General features: G+C 40.8%; 1 protein-coding gene and 1 long non-coding RNA gene across 3 annotated transcripts in view; both read right to left on the reverse strand.

Annotated features, from left to right (window-relative positions):
* The window catches only part of LOC109622561 (lachesin), a 76,105-nt gene that overhangs the window by 28,895 nt on the left and 31,763 nt on the right, over positions 1 to 15,447 (reverse strand). The gene's annotated exons all lie outside the window — the stretch shown is intronic.
* On the reverse strand, positions 6,927 to 9,242 carry LOC115257612 (uncharacterized). Of its 2 annotated transcripts, none has more exons than XR_009998107.1 (3): positions 8,812 to 9,242; positions 8,334 to 8,648; positions 6,927 to 7,368 (listed from the first exon to the last, which is right to left on the reverse strand). It is a non-coding gene; the product is annotated as an uncharacterized LOC115257612 (long non-coding RNA). The 2 variants fall into 2 exon arrangements; XR_003893239.2 differs by lacking the exon at positions 6,927 to 7,368 and adding an exon at positions 8,030 to 8,251.

Genomic DNA, 15,447 nt, shown 5'->3' on the forward strand with positions numbered 1-15,447 from the left:
ATCTGGAAATTTAGCAGTATTCCACCAGAATTTGTGCCAGGATCTACTTCATGACTTTCTCCAAGCACTGTATTGAAGATTATTCCAGTAATTTCTCCAATGATTTCTCCAGGAGTTCCTCCAACCCCTTCTTTTTATGCTTTCTCCTAGTATATATTCAAGAGTTCTCCCATGGATTGCTGCAAAAAAATTTCAAGGGGGATCTTCCAGAGATTTCTTCTAAGATTCCAGAAATAATTACTTGAATACGTCCACGGATTTTCCCTGAAAAACCGCTACTAATTCTTACAAAGGATTCCTTTAAGGATTTCTTCAAAAATCCCAACAAAAATACTTCCGAAGATTCCTCTATAATTTCTTCAGTGACTTCTAAAAAAATCCTACAAGAATTTCTGACGAAATTCATTGCAGAATTTAAGATAAAATGAAAGAAATCTCAAAGATGTCCTTGGAAAAATTCTCAAAAAAAAATCCCCGCAAGAATTTCTGATAAAATCCTTGAACAAATTTCCGGAGAAATTCTTGCAATAATTCCTAACAACATCTTCAAAAGCTTGCCTACAAGAATCTGTGAAACAATTTCTGAGAAAATCCTAGAATGAAATTCTGTAGAAATCCTAGAAAGGATACATGTAGAGATAAGTCGAAGAATTACTGGAAGTAAGTAATATATTTTCAAGGAATTCCATTTTAGAGTATACTCTTGAACAAAACATATGTGGAGAAATTTATGCAATAGTTTTTTGCAAGAAATTGTAAAAAAGTATTCAAGAAGAACCTTGGAAAATTACATGATGAATCAAAGGAGACATTCCTGGAGGAATCATTTTATTAATTTGGATGAGTTCATGGGTAAACTACTAGGCGAACGCTTAAACGATTTCCTGGACGAATTTTTGATAGTATGTCAGGAGAAGTTCTTTGAAGATCTTTGAAAAATTCCGAGAACGAAGGCTTCCTAAAAAGATGGTGGAAGATTTTTTGAAGAAATTCTTGAAAGAATAATCTTTGAATGAATTTCTGAACGAATCCTTCATAGAACTACCGAACATTTGATCGAGAATTATTTTTTAGGAAACCCCTAGTAGAATTTCTGTAGAATTTTAGAAGAATTCTTGGAAAAATTGCAAGAAATTCTTGAAAAAAACTTGGAAATTTTCGAATTTCCTGGAAATATTTTTGGACAAGGTTTTAAAGAATTATCGAACATTCAATTAAGAGACTTGCTGGAGAAAACATTACAAGAATTGTTGCAAATTTTATAGGCAAAAACCTCTTGAAGGAATACTTGCGAAAGTTCGTAGACAAATCCTCAGAAGCATTCTTAAAGAAATCCTTGAAAAATTGGAAAAATTCTGGGATTTTTTCTTGACGATTTCTGAAAGGAACAAAACGTGTCCGCGGCTGCTTCGCCAAAATTATTTGGGTTCAGAAGGTTAAAGAGTTACAGAAGGGAACCTTAGAAGAATTTCTGGAAAAATTCTTGGAAGAATTCCTGGAGTAGTACTTTGAAGAATTCCCAAGAGAATCTTAGAAGAATGTTTGAAGCAACTCTTGGAAGAATTGCTTGGAAAATATGGAGAAAATTTCTGAAGAAACCCTGGAATGAAAATTCCGAAATAGGCCTTCCAAGAATTACCGGAGAAATTCATATTTTTTTTCAGAATTTCTTGGAAATGTTTGTGAAGCAATTCTCAAAAAGTTATTTAAATAAAATATGGAGAAATTCTTAAAAGAATTCTTGGTAAGATCTTTTGAAGAATTCTGGATTATTACTCAAAAATATGCTTGAAGAGGCCATTGGATTAACCATTACGCGGTGGCTACCACCGTCAGTACTACACACTGATTCAGCAAGCGAATAATGCTTCTGATATATTTTCTGTATGATATTTGTTCTTACTCTGCGAATGGAGTGACATGATGCAGCTTGGCTAGATGACAAATATCGAATCGACTGAGATGAGTCTCCTATTCAATTAGGTATACGGCGATCACTTCATTCGGTTCGAGAGTTCTCATGTCGATATACGAGTCCAGCTGCTTTACATCACTCCACTCGTAGAATGAGCACAATTCTAGTTAAATTCCTCTTTAGGATATTATCGTTAGCCTCCTAAGTAGTCAGAAAGTTCGAAATTCAACTCAATTCAATTTGGAATTCTATATGAACATTGTGACACTATATACAGGGGGTGGCCAAAATGTTTGGGATAGGCAACTTTTTTTCCTCTCACAAAAAAGTTCAACATGCTGTAACTTTTGATAGAGTGCATAAAAATTCTCAAATTGTGACTGTTTATTAACCTATTATTTGTGCATCATTGGTACAAATTTGAGTTTGATTGGTTAATTTTTCACAAAGTTAGAAGCATTCTGGTAAAACACTATTTTTTAGACAACAATTTTTTAAACTGCCATATCTCGGAAATCAGCGAACCAGTAATATATTGTTGATAAACGTTAAAAATTTCATTCAATTCGGTTCACTGATTTCCGAGATATGACAGTGTGGTGGGTTCCGGTAAGGCGCATTGTTAGCCTCTTAAGCAGCCAGAAAGTTCCATTCGGAACTTTATCTGAACTTCGCTGAACTTTAAAGCTGCTTAAGATGCTACTCGGAACTTTGTCGGAACTTTCTAGTTCATAAAAGTTCAGTTCAGTAGCATTGTGATTTAATGAAGATTAAATTTATTTCTTTTACCGAAAACAACTGTTTAGGCATACACGAATAAAAGACAAATATGAATTCATCAAATCTATGAATACTAGGCTTGAGCAAAAAAAAAAATGCCGCCTATCGGATTCGAACTGATAGTCGCTGCGTGAGAACCCTACGCTCTACCACAGTACTACAGTTGCGATTGAGTGAACAGCAGCTAAAGTCTGACTTGAATCGATTTTCTGTCGGCAGCTAGTTTTGCACATTTGTACAGTAGTGAAGTTAGCTTGACTTTGTAAAGTGTCTTCAGCAGCGCAGCGGTAAGACGGTAGGCTATCACGCAGGAGGATCCAGTTCAAATCTACATAGCAGCGACATGTGTGAAAATCTAATTATCAGAAGCAATTTCCAGACATGAAGCACAAACCCACCGGGGGTTGAGAAATTCTGGAAAACACATTTTTGTTTCTGCATGAATTTTGTCAAAGTTCTGTCAGAAGCTGCTTAGAAGGCTATCCAGCGTGCTTATGTGAACTTTCAAGTTCCAAAATTACTTAAAAATGAAGCTGCTTAGAAGGCTAATGAGCAACCTCGAACGAGCTGCTTAGCTTATAAAGTACCCTTCACAGTAAAACCGCTCAGCACTAAAATGTGTAAGCCCTACTCATAAGTGCAGAATTTCCAGACCACACAAAAATGTGTTACAGTTACACATTCTCAAAAACAGCTCGTACACTCGTCTAGATGCGAAATGTCGATATTTTTTTTTGTTTTCCAAGGTCACTAGCTAGATCGCTGTACAATTTTTTTTTTTGCGAATTTAACGATTTTGTGAATGTGCAAGGGTTACACACCTTTGGTATAGTCTGGAAATTATGCACTTTAGTGATGAGCGGCGTTAGCGTGTTTTATCTGAACTTTTGGTTACTTGGGAAGGCTATCCATGAGGGACTTTATTGGGACTTCACTTTTGATCCGCCAGATGTAAACCTGGAGCTTCGGGTTCCGTTGGTAAATTTTGCCGCATGTGCACTTGAACGAATGGATTACTTCGTGGGCCAGCTGATGGAACTTGTAGAAACTTCCTTGCCTAGGTCCTCCGAGTGTCCTTCTCCTTCGATTAATTCTTCGTTTTTGTTCATCTTCTTTATTAACATCAGCTATCTTCTCAGGGATCCGATCCTCGTCAGCCATTTTGTGGTGGGTTCCGTACTCGCTTTTTGACAGTTCAATAAGCAATGAGTTAAGTACTATTCTTGGCCTACTTGATCAATACTAAACTACCACAGACAGTTTAAAAATGTGTTGTCTAAAAAATAGTGTTTTACCAGAATGCTTCTAACTTTGTGAAAAATTCACCAATCGATCTCACATTTGTACCAATGATGCAAAAATAATAGGTTGATAAACAGTCAAAATTTGAGAATTTTCGATGCACTTAATGAAAAGTTACAGCTTGTTGATTTTTTTGTGAGAGAAAAAAAAAGTTGCCTATCCCAAACATTTTGGCCATCCCCTGTAGTAGATTTTGTTATGGGAATTGGAACTTCTGGCTACTTGGGATATTAAGTCAATAACATACAAAGTGGGTTTACCTTCCCCCGACCGGGGATTAAACCCATAACCTTCTACATACGAATCAGAAGCGATATTCATTTTACCATGAAGCTAGTTTCTACAAGCACTTTAGTAGTTATTGACTAAACCACATTTTTGCAGAAGTTGTCTTCATATATTCTGTACCAAGTACTTTGATACTCTATACTGATGTAAGTCGCGAAATTTTCCATCTCGAAAAGATTCCCGACTGATCCGGGATTCGTTCCAGCTCTAAGATGCAATTTTGGTAAAATCTCAAATATCTTAAATTCAGCAAATTATCACACATTGCAAGACCAATACCTCAGTCAAAGCCCCAAAGCAAGAAAGCTTCCATCTGCCGCATTGTAAATTTCGGCCACAATATGTAACCCCATTCAAACCCAACCAAATGTTGGCGTTCGACTAGGTTGCTATGGTTTTAAGATCGTAATGTTTATTTTTACGTGCAATAACAAACACGGCGCGGGAATCGCGGCTCTGCACCATGTGTTTTGTGCCGGCCGGCAAAATTCTGCGCTTTTCCGTCTCCAGCAGACATTGTGCCGCGCCTACTTGGTAGGATCCCTCCTGATGCAATGTATGGTGCAAAAGGTAGGATACATACTAACGCTGCGGCACGGCTTGAGCGAGCTATCATATCAATCACGCGTGTGGGCTACACTTTTTCCACCCCAACGACGTCATCGTTATTACATTATGCAACTCGTATCGTTGAAAGACCGCTGTCGTCCTCGCCATCAGCAAGGCATCAGTAGGCTTTGGGACGTGATGACAAACCTCTTTCGACGAGCCAGCCCAGCCACCGCCAACTACGATGACACACGTTGTTTGTGGTGGGTGGGTAGCGAGCGAACGAGCATATCAAAGTATGCGCTTTTTGGAGGGGGTGGATGGAAGGTAGCATAAAGAACGTAACCGACCGCCGAGTACAATAGACTCTAAAAAGGTAATTTATGGGCACACACGAAAACACGTCGGAAAGCCATTCTGCTGAGTGAGCTTCCACTTTAACCGGTGCGGCGGAGGAAACTTTTTGTATGTCAGACAGATACTTCTTTCTGTTAGACGAAGAGAAGGTTTTTTTAGGGAGACAGTCAAAACGATCGAAGAAGACTTCATCGGGAGGAAGAGAGAGACTAATTTGAAACATGCTACCAGCCTACGCATTTATCACGTAACACACCCTCCCAGGGGGCATTCGGGACGATAGCGGTCACGGACCAAACAACCGTTATCTAGTCCTCAATTTTAATATCACAAAAAACAACTCGTGCCAATAGATAGTTAACTCGCACGACCCGGGAGGGTTCGCAATTCACAGTACGTAATGCAATTATAAGTATCATACAGTTTCGATATCCTACGCGTCCCGGGGTTCGTTCAACAGGATATCACCGGAACAGAGCATAAAATTACCAGTTCGACACACCGAACATCTGGTTGGTTTGTGCGGATTCGATGTTTTGCCGATACCGATTTCCCGGTTCCGTCGCATTTGGTCGCATGCATGTTTGAATGGATGTGTTGAGGTTACGCTCGCTCTTAAGTAGATTAACTCGACTGCACACAAAGGAGGCGAGCGAGATTCTATCTCCGTTCGGGATGCGATGCGAACGTAACAAGCTTTCGGTTCGAGTATGTCTGAGGCTTATCCTTGCATGGCGCACAGGGATGACAAAGAGAATGGACAAATTGTGCACCTTTGTACGAGGGGGTGTACGGGGTGTTATGCGCTATTGCGGGAAAACTTGTGGCGCTTCCCTATGCGTCTTACTGCCTGGATTTGCAGAAAACCTGGGCAAGACAAGCATTTCAGTATGACCAATCTGCTAAACAGAGACAGAAGTTTTGGACAACTTTTGCAGTACATATCATTATCACGGTTACGCGTAGTGCAGTCCCTATTAGCCACTTGCAGGCAACTCTCTCTTCAACTACAGCATCATTAACGTCCACTGCCCACACGAAGGGAGACCTGATGACGAGAAAGAAGCGTTCTACGCGCAGTTAGAGCAAACATACGATGGTTGCTCGCCGCGTGACGTGAAAATCGTTGTCGGCGACATGAATGCGCAGGTAGGAAGGGAGGAAATGTACAGACCGGTAATCGGGCGAAACAGCCTGCACGCCGTATCGAATGATAACGGCCAGCGATGCGTAAACTTTGCAGCGCCTTCTTCCCCCGCAAAGATATCCACAAAGCCACCTGGAGATCACCCGACTATCAAACAGAAAACCGACGGTAAATTCTTCTCAGATATAACCAACGTCCGCACATACCGCAGTGCGAATATAGATTCGGATCACTACTTAGTCGCTGTATGCATGCGCTCAAAACTTTCGACAGTTATCACCACGCGTCTGAAACTTTCTTCCTTCTGTTATTAATAAAACGCAACTCACTTGGTTGGTAGTCGAACTGATAAGACAGTGCATCGTGTATTTGCTCAGGGTTTTATGTCTGTCAAAGTGTTATACAATAGTTTCTTCTTCATGTGTGTATTCACTGCTGTCAAATCAGTTGAATCAGCTGAGGGGGTTTGGCCCTTATTACCGAAATGAAAACTCCGAACGCAAATCTTACAATACCTTTCCTCTTTAGTTTGAAACTCGACATCACAAATATAATATGAAATTGATCTAGGAATTCAACTTTAAAAACTATCATTCTTCAAAGCTATGTATTCAGAACTCATTAATCAAACATTGATCATGACAATAACTATCATTAACATATTTAAAACTTCGGAACAATTCAATGATTATTTAAAGTACACGAACATATTGTCGTTGATTTTCTTCGGCACTCGAGACGATCGCCTAAGTTCTTTCTCGTTGTTCGCAGGATTTTGGATAGCCTTCCGTTTCGAGATCGGGGAACCGAACCGTAGCGCCTGAGGGTGTAGTTCATTTCCAGTTGGGGGCGGTGGAGAAAACCCTAGAAAGGGTGGTTCATCTTCGGACACCGCACGCCGCCTTTTCGCTCCACGCCTGTCATTCGATTCCACGGCCTTTAGAAGCGCCATCTTGCGCCGACGTTCGTCTCTGTCAACGAGTCTAATCTGCCCCCTGTCGGCCGAGATCAGGTGACTCCCCAACGAGATCTGTAGACTCGTTCTCAGTGTCGTATTCAACTCTCAACCGCTTGAAGTAATCATGTACGTTCTCTGAATCTGACTCCCGATCCGCATCGTCCTTGACGGCATTCACCGCGCCCCTCTGACTGTTTTTAAAGCGATAACAATTTTTTTGCACATGGCCTTTCTGCTTGCAAAAGAAACATATGAAATTGGCATACCGTCCTTTACGGGGTGATCTACGATCCAAGTCAGAACGTCCTCTATCATTCCACGTATAACGGTCTCGATTTCGGCTCCGCGACCTATCATTTCTTCTGTACACATCACATCGCCTTTCATATCTAGCATCCCGACGCCCTAATCGAAACCTAACAGAGTTCACATTTTCCGCGTTAATCGCCATCGCTCTAGATGAAACAAGATCTCGATTTTTAATAAGCTTCTCAGCTGTTTTCAAAAGCAAATTGTCCTCGTTCAACAATTGTCGCTGCAAATCCTTATCGTAAACGCCGTAGATCAACTGATCACGTATCGCGGAATCACGGAACTCACCGAAATCGCACTGTTCAGCTAACAATTTCACCGCCAAGATATAATTTTCACCTGACTCCGATGGGCTTTGCATTCTACACCTGAACTTGTAACGCAAAACGACCTCAGATTCAACCCTGTCAAAACGCTTTTAGCTTCTTTGTAATCTCTGCGTAACTCAAAGTCTTCAAATCAGTTGCAGGGTAGAGCAGTTTCAACTCATTGAAAACTGCCATGCCACACAAGTTCATAAATAAATCCTTTTTCTTATCATCTGTAATGGCGTTCACCGAAAAAAAATACTCAAAGTGTTCCACGTAGTTAGAGAAAGACGTATTGGGAACATAGGGATCTACTGTTCCAATCAGCGCCATGTCTGTTGCAAAAAGATATCACAGCTAAGTACCTATACACAATGCAAAAAAAAAATGCCACCAAAAGAAATGTAAAGGTCCTACCTTGATGATTTTTACTTTGTTGTTGGAGTCCAAATCCCGTTTGCGCCGCGCCGCCTGGTTTGGCTTGTCCGGCACGCGCTTGCTCCGATCCACTCCAAAAGCACCGGAATGGCAGCTCGAGACTTCCCACCGTTATGGTCCCTTCGCATGTGGTCAATCGCTGGCCCGGCACTTGAAATAAGTTTGCTCGAAACGAGATTTCTTTCGTGCGAGTTCCTCAAATCACCAACCACACTCGATTGACCTTCAGGAACCACTGGTGTCGCTCCAACAGCGCAAGACACTGGCTAATCGAACTGCGTCGCTTCCGACCGGCTGTTATAACAATGACACAAAAGCAAACGAAATCAGTTAAATCGAATAAAATGAAAACAATGGCTTCTGAGGCGGCTTCTTTCCAACTAGTTCAAAATTTCACTAAAAACAATCCACTCTTGAGCAATTAAACTCCGACACAGTCCTTTTGACCTTCACTCACCTTGGTATTGAATACTAGCTAGCCCAGTTAATCAATGGTCGTTATGGCACCTCCGTTTCCACCAAGCTATCTGTTGGCCTTTTCCACACCGTCGACGACGCTCCGGCTAGCAACTACTTTTTTCCCGCACTTCTAGGTTCGCAGATTCTAGCTACTCTACTCTTCCTTCACTCAAAACTTCACTACTTCACTTTTATCCTCGCCGTCACTGAAACTTTCTTCCTTCTGTTATTAATAAAACGCAACTCACTTGGTTGGTAGTCGAACTGATAAGACAGTGCATCGTGTATTTGCTCAGGGTTTTATGTCTGTCAAAGTGTTATACAATAGTTTCTTCTTCATGTGTGTATTCACTGCTGTCAAATCAGTTGAATCAGCTGAGGGGGTTTGGCCCTTATTACCGAAATGAAAACTCCGAACGCAAATCTTACAGCGTCGAAGTCGAACGCCGCGGCTCAACATCGAGCAACTTCGTAACGTAGAAGTGGCTCAAGACTACGCGCAGCAGTTAACAGTGGCCCTACCAACGGAAGAGCCAGCTTGGCGCAGCTACACTTGAAGTTGGCTGGAGGGACATCCGATCCGCCATAGGTAGTACCTCGGCTACAGCACTAGGCTTCGCGACTCCGAATCACAGAAACGACTGGTACGACGGCGAATGTGAACAGTTGAAAAACGAGAAGAATGCAGCATGGGCGAGAGTGCTGCAACACCGTGCGAGAGCGAATGAGGCACGTTACAAACAGGCGCGGAACAGGCAGAACTCAGTCTTCCGGATGAAGAAGCGCCAGCAGGAAGAACGAGATCGCGAAGCGATGGAAGAGCTGTACCGCGCTAAGGACACACGAAAGTTCTACGAGAAGCTGAACCGCTCGCGCAGAGGCTTTGTGCCACAAGCCGTGTGCCGAGATAATCACGGGAATATTCTCACGAGCGAGCGTGAGGTGGTCGAGAGGTGGCGGCAGCATTACGATGAGCACCTCAATGGCGACGTTGCAAACACCGAAGGTGGCGCGGTAACAGATCTAGGAGTATGTGCACAGGACGAAAGACTTCCGGCCCCTGACCTCCAAGAGATTGAGTAGGAGGTTCGCCGGTTGAAAAACAACAAAGCCGCTGGAGCAGATCAACTACCAAGCGAGCTTCTAAAATACGGTGGAGAAGCACTGGTGAGAGCACTACACTGGGTCATTACCAAGATTTGGGAGGAGGAAGTATTACCGGAGGAATGGATGGAAGGTATCGTGTGTCCCATCTACAAAAAGGGCGACAAGTTGGATTGCGGGAACTACCGCGCGATCACACTACTGATCGCTGCCTACAAGATACTCTCTCAAATTTTATGCCGCCGTCTATCACCGATTGCAAGAGAGTTCGTGGGGCAATATCAGGCTGGATTTATGGGTGAACGCGCTACAACGGACCAGATGTTCGCCATCCGCCAGGTGTTGCAGAAATGCCGCGAATACAACGTGCCCACACATCACTTGTTCATCGATTTCAAATCGGCGTATGATACAATCGATCGAGAACAGCTATGGCAGATTATGCACGAATACGGATTCCCGGATAAACTGATACGATTGATCAAGGCGACGATGGATCGAGTGATGTGCGTAGTTCGAGTATCAGGGACACTCTCGAGTCCCTTCGAATCTCGCAGAGGGTTACGGCAAGTGATGGTCTTTCGTGCTTGCTGTTCAACATTGCTTTGGAGGGTGTAATAAGAAGAGTGGGGATAAACACGAGTGGGACTATTTTCACGAAGTCCGTTCAGCTGCTTGGTTTCGCCGATGATATTGATATTATTGCTCGTAAATTTGAGACGATGGCGGAAACGTACATCCGACTAAAGAGTGAAGCCAGGCGAATCGGATTAGTCATTAATGTGTCGAAGACAAAGTACATGATGGCAAAGGGCTCCAGGGAGGAATCACCGCGCCCGCCACTCCGAATTCATATCGACGGTGATGAAATCGAGGCGGTTGAGGAATTCGTGTACTTGGGCTCAATGGTGACCGCCGACAACGACACCAGCAGAGAAATTCAGAGGCGCATTGTGGCAGGAAATCGTGCCTACTTTGGACTCCGCAGAACTCTACGATCGAATAAAGTTCGCCGTAACACGAAGTTAACCATCTACAAAACGCTGATTAGACCGGTCGTCCTCTATGGGCACGAAACATGGACCCTACGTGCAGAGGACCAACGCGCCCTTGGAGTTTTCGAACGGAAGGTGTTGCGTACCATCTACGGCGGAGTGCAGATGGAAGACGGGACTTGGAGAAGGCGAATGAACCACGTGCTGCATCAGCTGCTGAGAGAACCAACCATCGTCCATACCGCGAAAATCGGGAGGCTACGGTGGGCGGGTCACATCATCAGGATGTCAGATAGCAACCCGACTAAAATGGTTCTCGAGAGTCATCCGACCGGTATAAGAAGACGTGGAGCGCAGCGAGCTAGATGGGTCGACCAAGTGGAGGACGATCTGCGGACCCTACGCAGAGTGCGGAACTGGAGACAAACAGCCATGGACCGAGTGGAATGGAGGCGGCTACTATGTACAGTAGAGGCCACCCCGGCCTTAGCCTGACCGGTAAGGTAAGTAAGACTCTTACCATTTGTCTATCAGTTACATCAAGGACTTCTACAAAAAATCCTCTAAGCTAAGATTTCCTTCAGAATTTGTTCCAGGGATTACTTTAGGAATTTCTTCTAAAATGTCTCAAAGAATCCTTAATGGATTCCTTCAAGAATTTATTGTAGGATTTCCTTCAAGCATTCCTTCAGGAATACCTCTACGAATTCCTTCATAGAGTACTTCAAGGATTATGTGCTTCAAAGAAATCTTTCAGATGAACCATAACGAAGTTCGCCAAGGATTCCTGTAGTGATTTCTCCAAAGAGGGATCCTGCAGGATTTCCTCATCGAAAAATATCTTTGATGAATTTCTAAAATCATGCTTGGAGCCATATCTAAATGTATCTTTGGGAGATTTTCTAAAGGGATCTTGGAGGAATTCCTGAAGGAATCCTTGTAGAAATGCTTGCCAGAATTTTCGGATTAATTTCTAAAGGAATCTTTGAAGAATATTCTAGATAAATTCTAAGATGTATTCCAGGTAGAATCATTGAGTGGATTATGGAGGCATCTTTGATGATACTTTTGAAGAATTACTCCAAAAAAGGACTTGATGAAATGTAGCATAGCATGTAGACAAGACACAAGTAGGTTTCAGTAAACAAATATGTGTTGGTTGCGGTAGGTCTCATCTCGATCCACTCACGCACTCCTATATTTACTACTAAGGCCTGAAGTACACAGGGTCAAATATTTGACAAGGAAAGAACTCAAGAAACAACATCAGTTTAACACCAATGAAAATTCGATCGAATCAAACAAGATGTTTGAGCATTTCTCAAAGGAATCAATTGCGGAAACTCCGAAGAATTACTCTAAAATTCTTTTGTACAAACAAAAAACAACATTTAAAATAATTCGTATAGATTTTCTTGGAGTAATTTCTGCAAGAGGCCATTGAGGATTTTTAGTAGGATCCCCCTTGGGATTCCCTAAAGAAATGTATGTGTCCATTAAGGTGGCCCACACTTATATGAAAAACAAAAATTTCCAAAAAAGCCAAGTCTTACCTCCTCAATCAGTTGTTTTGAACTCCCAGAAGCTAGGTTCAAAATTTCAGCAAAATCGGTTGAGCCTAAGGGGGCGCTCAAAACGCTTGAAGTTTGTATGGGAAAACTTGGCCAAATGTATGCAGAAATTTTAAGTTTTCGAATTTTGCCGCTAGGTGGCGCTGTAAGCGTTCAATAATCAAACCCTTTGGTATTATTGTAGGTGACTATATGCCAAACAACTTTGTCGAAGACCGCAAGGTGATCCAACGTCTGTGAAAAAAGTTATACCCTAGGAAAAGTGAGGATAAACTTTATTGTTATTTTTTCAATACATGTAAAGGAATAATATCAATAATGAAATCTCAATACTTTGCCTCACTTTGCCTAGGGTATAACTTTTTTCACAGTCATCGGATCACTTCGCGGTCTTCGACAAAGTTCTCTGGCATATAGTCACCTACAATAATACCAAAGGGTTTGATTATTGAACGCTTACAGCGCCACCTAGCGGCAAAATTCGAAAACTTAAAATTTCTGCATACATTTGGCCAAGTTTTCCCATACAAACTTCAAGCGTTTTGAGCGCCCCCTTAGGCTCAACCGATTTCGCTCAAATTTTGAACGTAGCTTCTGGGAGTCCAAAACTACTGATTCAGGAGGTAAGACTTGGTATTTTTCGAAATTTTTGTTTTCCATATAAATGTGGGCCACCCTAGTGTCCATCCTTGTAGGATTGTCTGAAGAAAACTTGTTGAGAAATCCCTGAAGAAATCTTTGTAACATATCTTGAAGAAATCCTTGGATAAACTCTTGAATACTTGGAGAGAAAGAGTAAATCTTTTCTTGAAGGATTCTTGAATGAATTGTGAAAGAGGACTTGAAAAAATCGTTTAAGGAATCTTTGAACGATTTCCTACAGCAACAGCAAATGTTGGAAGGATTTCTTAAGAAATCCCTGCAGGTATATCTAATGAAATTCTTGAAGGAATTCCTAAGTGAGCTTTGAAAAAGGTTTTACAAAAATTGTTTAGGCATTGCAAAAAGTACGCTCGAAGAAATTTCTAAAAAAAAAATACTTGAATGAATTCCTAAAGGATTCCTCAGGAAAATTTCTGAAGGGATTATGTGAGGTAGTCGCAAAGAAACCGTTTTTTGGAAATCTTTAGGGAATTCTTTATGGAATTCTTGGAAATATTATTGAAGGAATTCCTTTAGACACGCTTGGATAAGTTGCCAAAGCAATCGCTGGAGCAACTTTTGAAGGAATTTGTTATGAAGTCTTTGGAGTAACTCCTAGATGATTCGTTTAAGATATCCAAGAAAGAATTATTGGAGAAGTTTCTCATGGAATACTTGAAAAAAAACTAGAAGAATCCTTGGTGTTATCGCTAAAGAAATCTTTAAGGTACCAATAGAAAAAAAAACCTGATGGAAACCTTGGAAAAATTTTGGAACGATTTTTTTTAGGAATTCCAGTAAAATTTCTTGGAGGTATTTCTGTGAGAACTATTGAAAGAATTCATGCACTTCTATTTGAATTTCTGAAGTAATCATTGGAGGAATTCCTAAATCCTTGGAATGATTATTGGTAGAATTTCCAAAGCATTTCTAGCAAAAAGGATTCCCTTAAAGAATTCCTATTGATTTTTTTCAGGAATTTGTATAATAATCTTCGGAAAAAAAATCATGTAATTGTAGCAATACATGACAAAATCCTTGCATGAGAGAATTCCCAACGCATTTTTTAGTGGATTTTCTTACAAAATTATTGAGGAAATTCCTGAGGGAATCATGCATGAAATTTCAAATGGAATTATCGGAGAATTGCTTGATGAAATCTTTTTAAGAAATTCTAAAAGAACAATAGAATAAATTATGAAAGTATCTTTTAAGGAATCGCAGGAGGATTTATTGGATAAACTGCTAAAGAAATCTTTGGATGTGGAGCGAACCTGGTGTGATGGTTAAAGCACGTGACTATCACGCCGAGGACATGGGATCGAATCCCATTCCCGACAAACTCGCAAAATGTGAGTTCTTCCTTCGGAAGGAAAGTAAAGCGTGGGTCCCGAGATGAACTAGCCCAGGGCTGAAAATCTCGTTAATACAGATAAAAAAAATCTTTGGGAAAATTCCTCAAAGAGTTTTGGCAGCAATTGAAGAAATTCCTTTAGAATTGTGAATAAAACTTTGGCAGAATTCCTCAAAATCCTCGGTAGAATTATTGCAGAAATTATTAAAGAAATTAAACAAGGAGTGCTTACATGGTTAAATGATTGATTAATATTTTGGATGTTATGAAATCAATTGAAAAAATCCCGAAGGAATTCTTGATGTGATTCCTGAAGAATTATTCTCGATGGATATCCTCTATGAAATCATAGCCTTGCCTTATTCAATTAAAGGATGCGTCTAGCCATTCTTAAAGAATTTCTTAAGAAAGTGACAAAACAGTCAAGAGACGAGTCAGCCAAGGGCTGAAAGTCTCTTAAATAAAGACAAATTAATCAATCAACAAAACAGTCTGAAGGAATCCTTGGAGAAACTTTTGAAGAAATTATTTGATTTTTACCGCATACCAGGAATCTTCAGAGAAATTTTTTCATGATTTTTTGGAGAAATTACTGAAGGAATCAATAATAAATTGCGAAGAAATTCTTGACTCAGATGCTTGATGGAAACTTAGAAAGATTTTTCAAGAGGTTTCTCGAAAGAATTATGAAAGAGTCTTCTCAAAAAATATTTTTTATAGATTTGCTTAGAGAAACTTCTGTAGGAATCCCAGAAGGATTCTTTGGAAATTTTCTGGAATTCCAGGATAAATCTCTTAGTAAAGCCTAAAAGAAACTCCTTGAAGAATCCTTGATCAATTTTTTCCTAGAAATCATTGTAGTTATTTATGAAGGAATCCTTTTAGAAATTTCTAAAGGAATTCATGGAAAAAAAATTAGGAAATCTTTAAAAGATCGCCAAGATTAATGATGAATGCCTGTGGAAATG

This window comes from Aedes albopictus, chromosome 2 (assembly GCF_035046485.1).
Source record: "Aedes albopictus strain Foshan chromosome 2, AalbF5, whole genome shotgun sequence".
NCBI classification, from domain to species: Eukaryota; Metazoa; Arthropoda; class Insecta; order Diptera; family Culicidae; genus Aedes; species Aedes albopictus.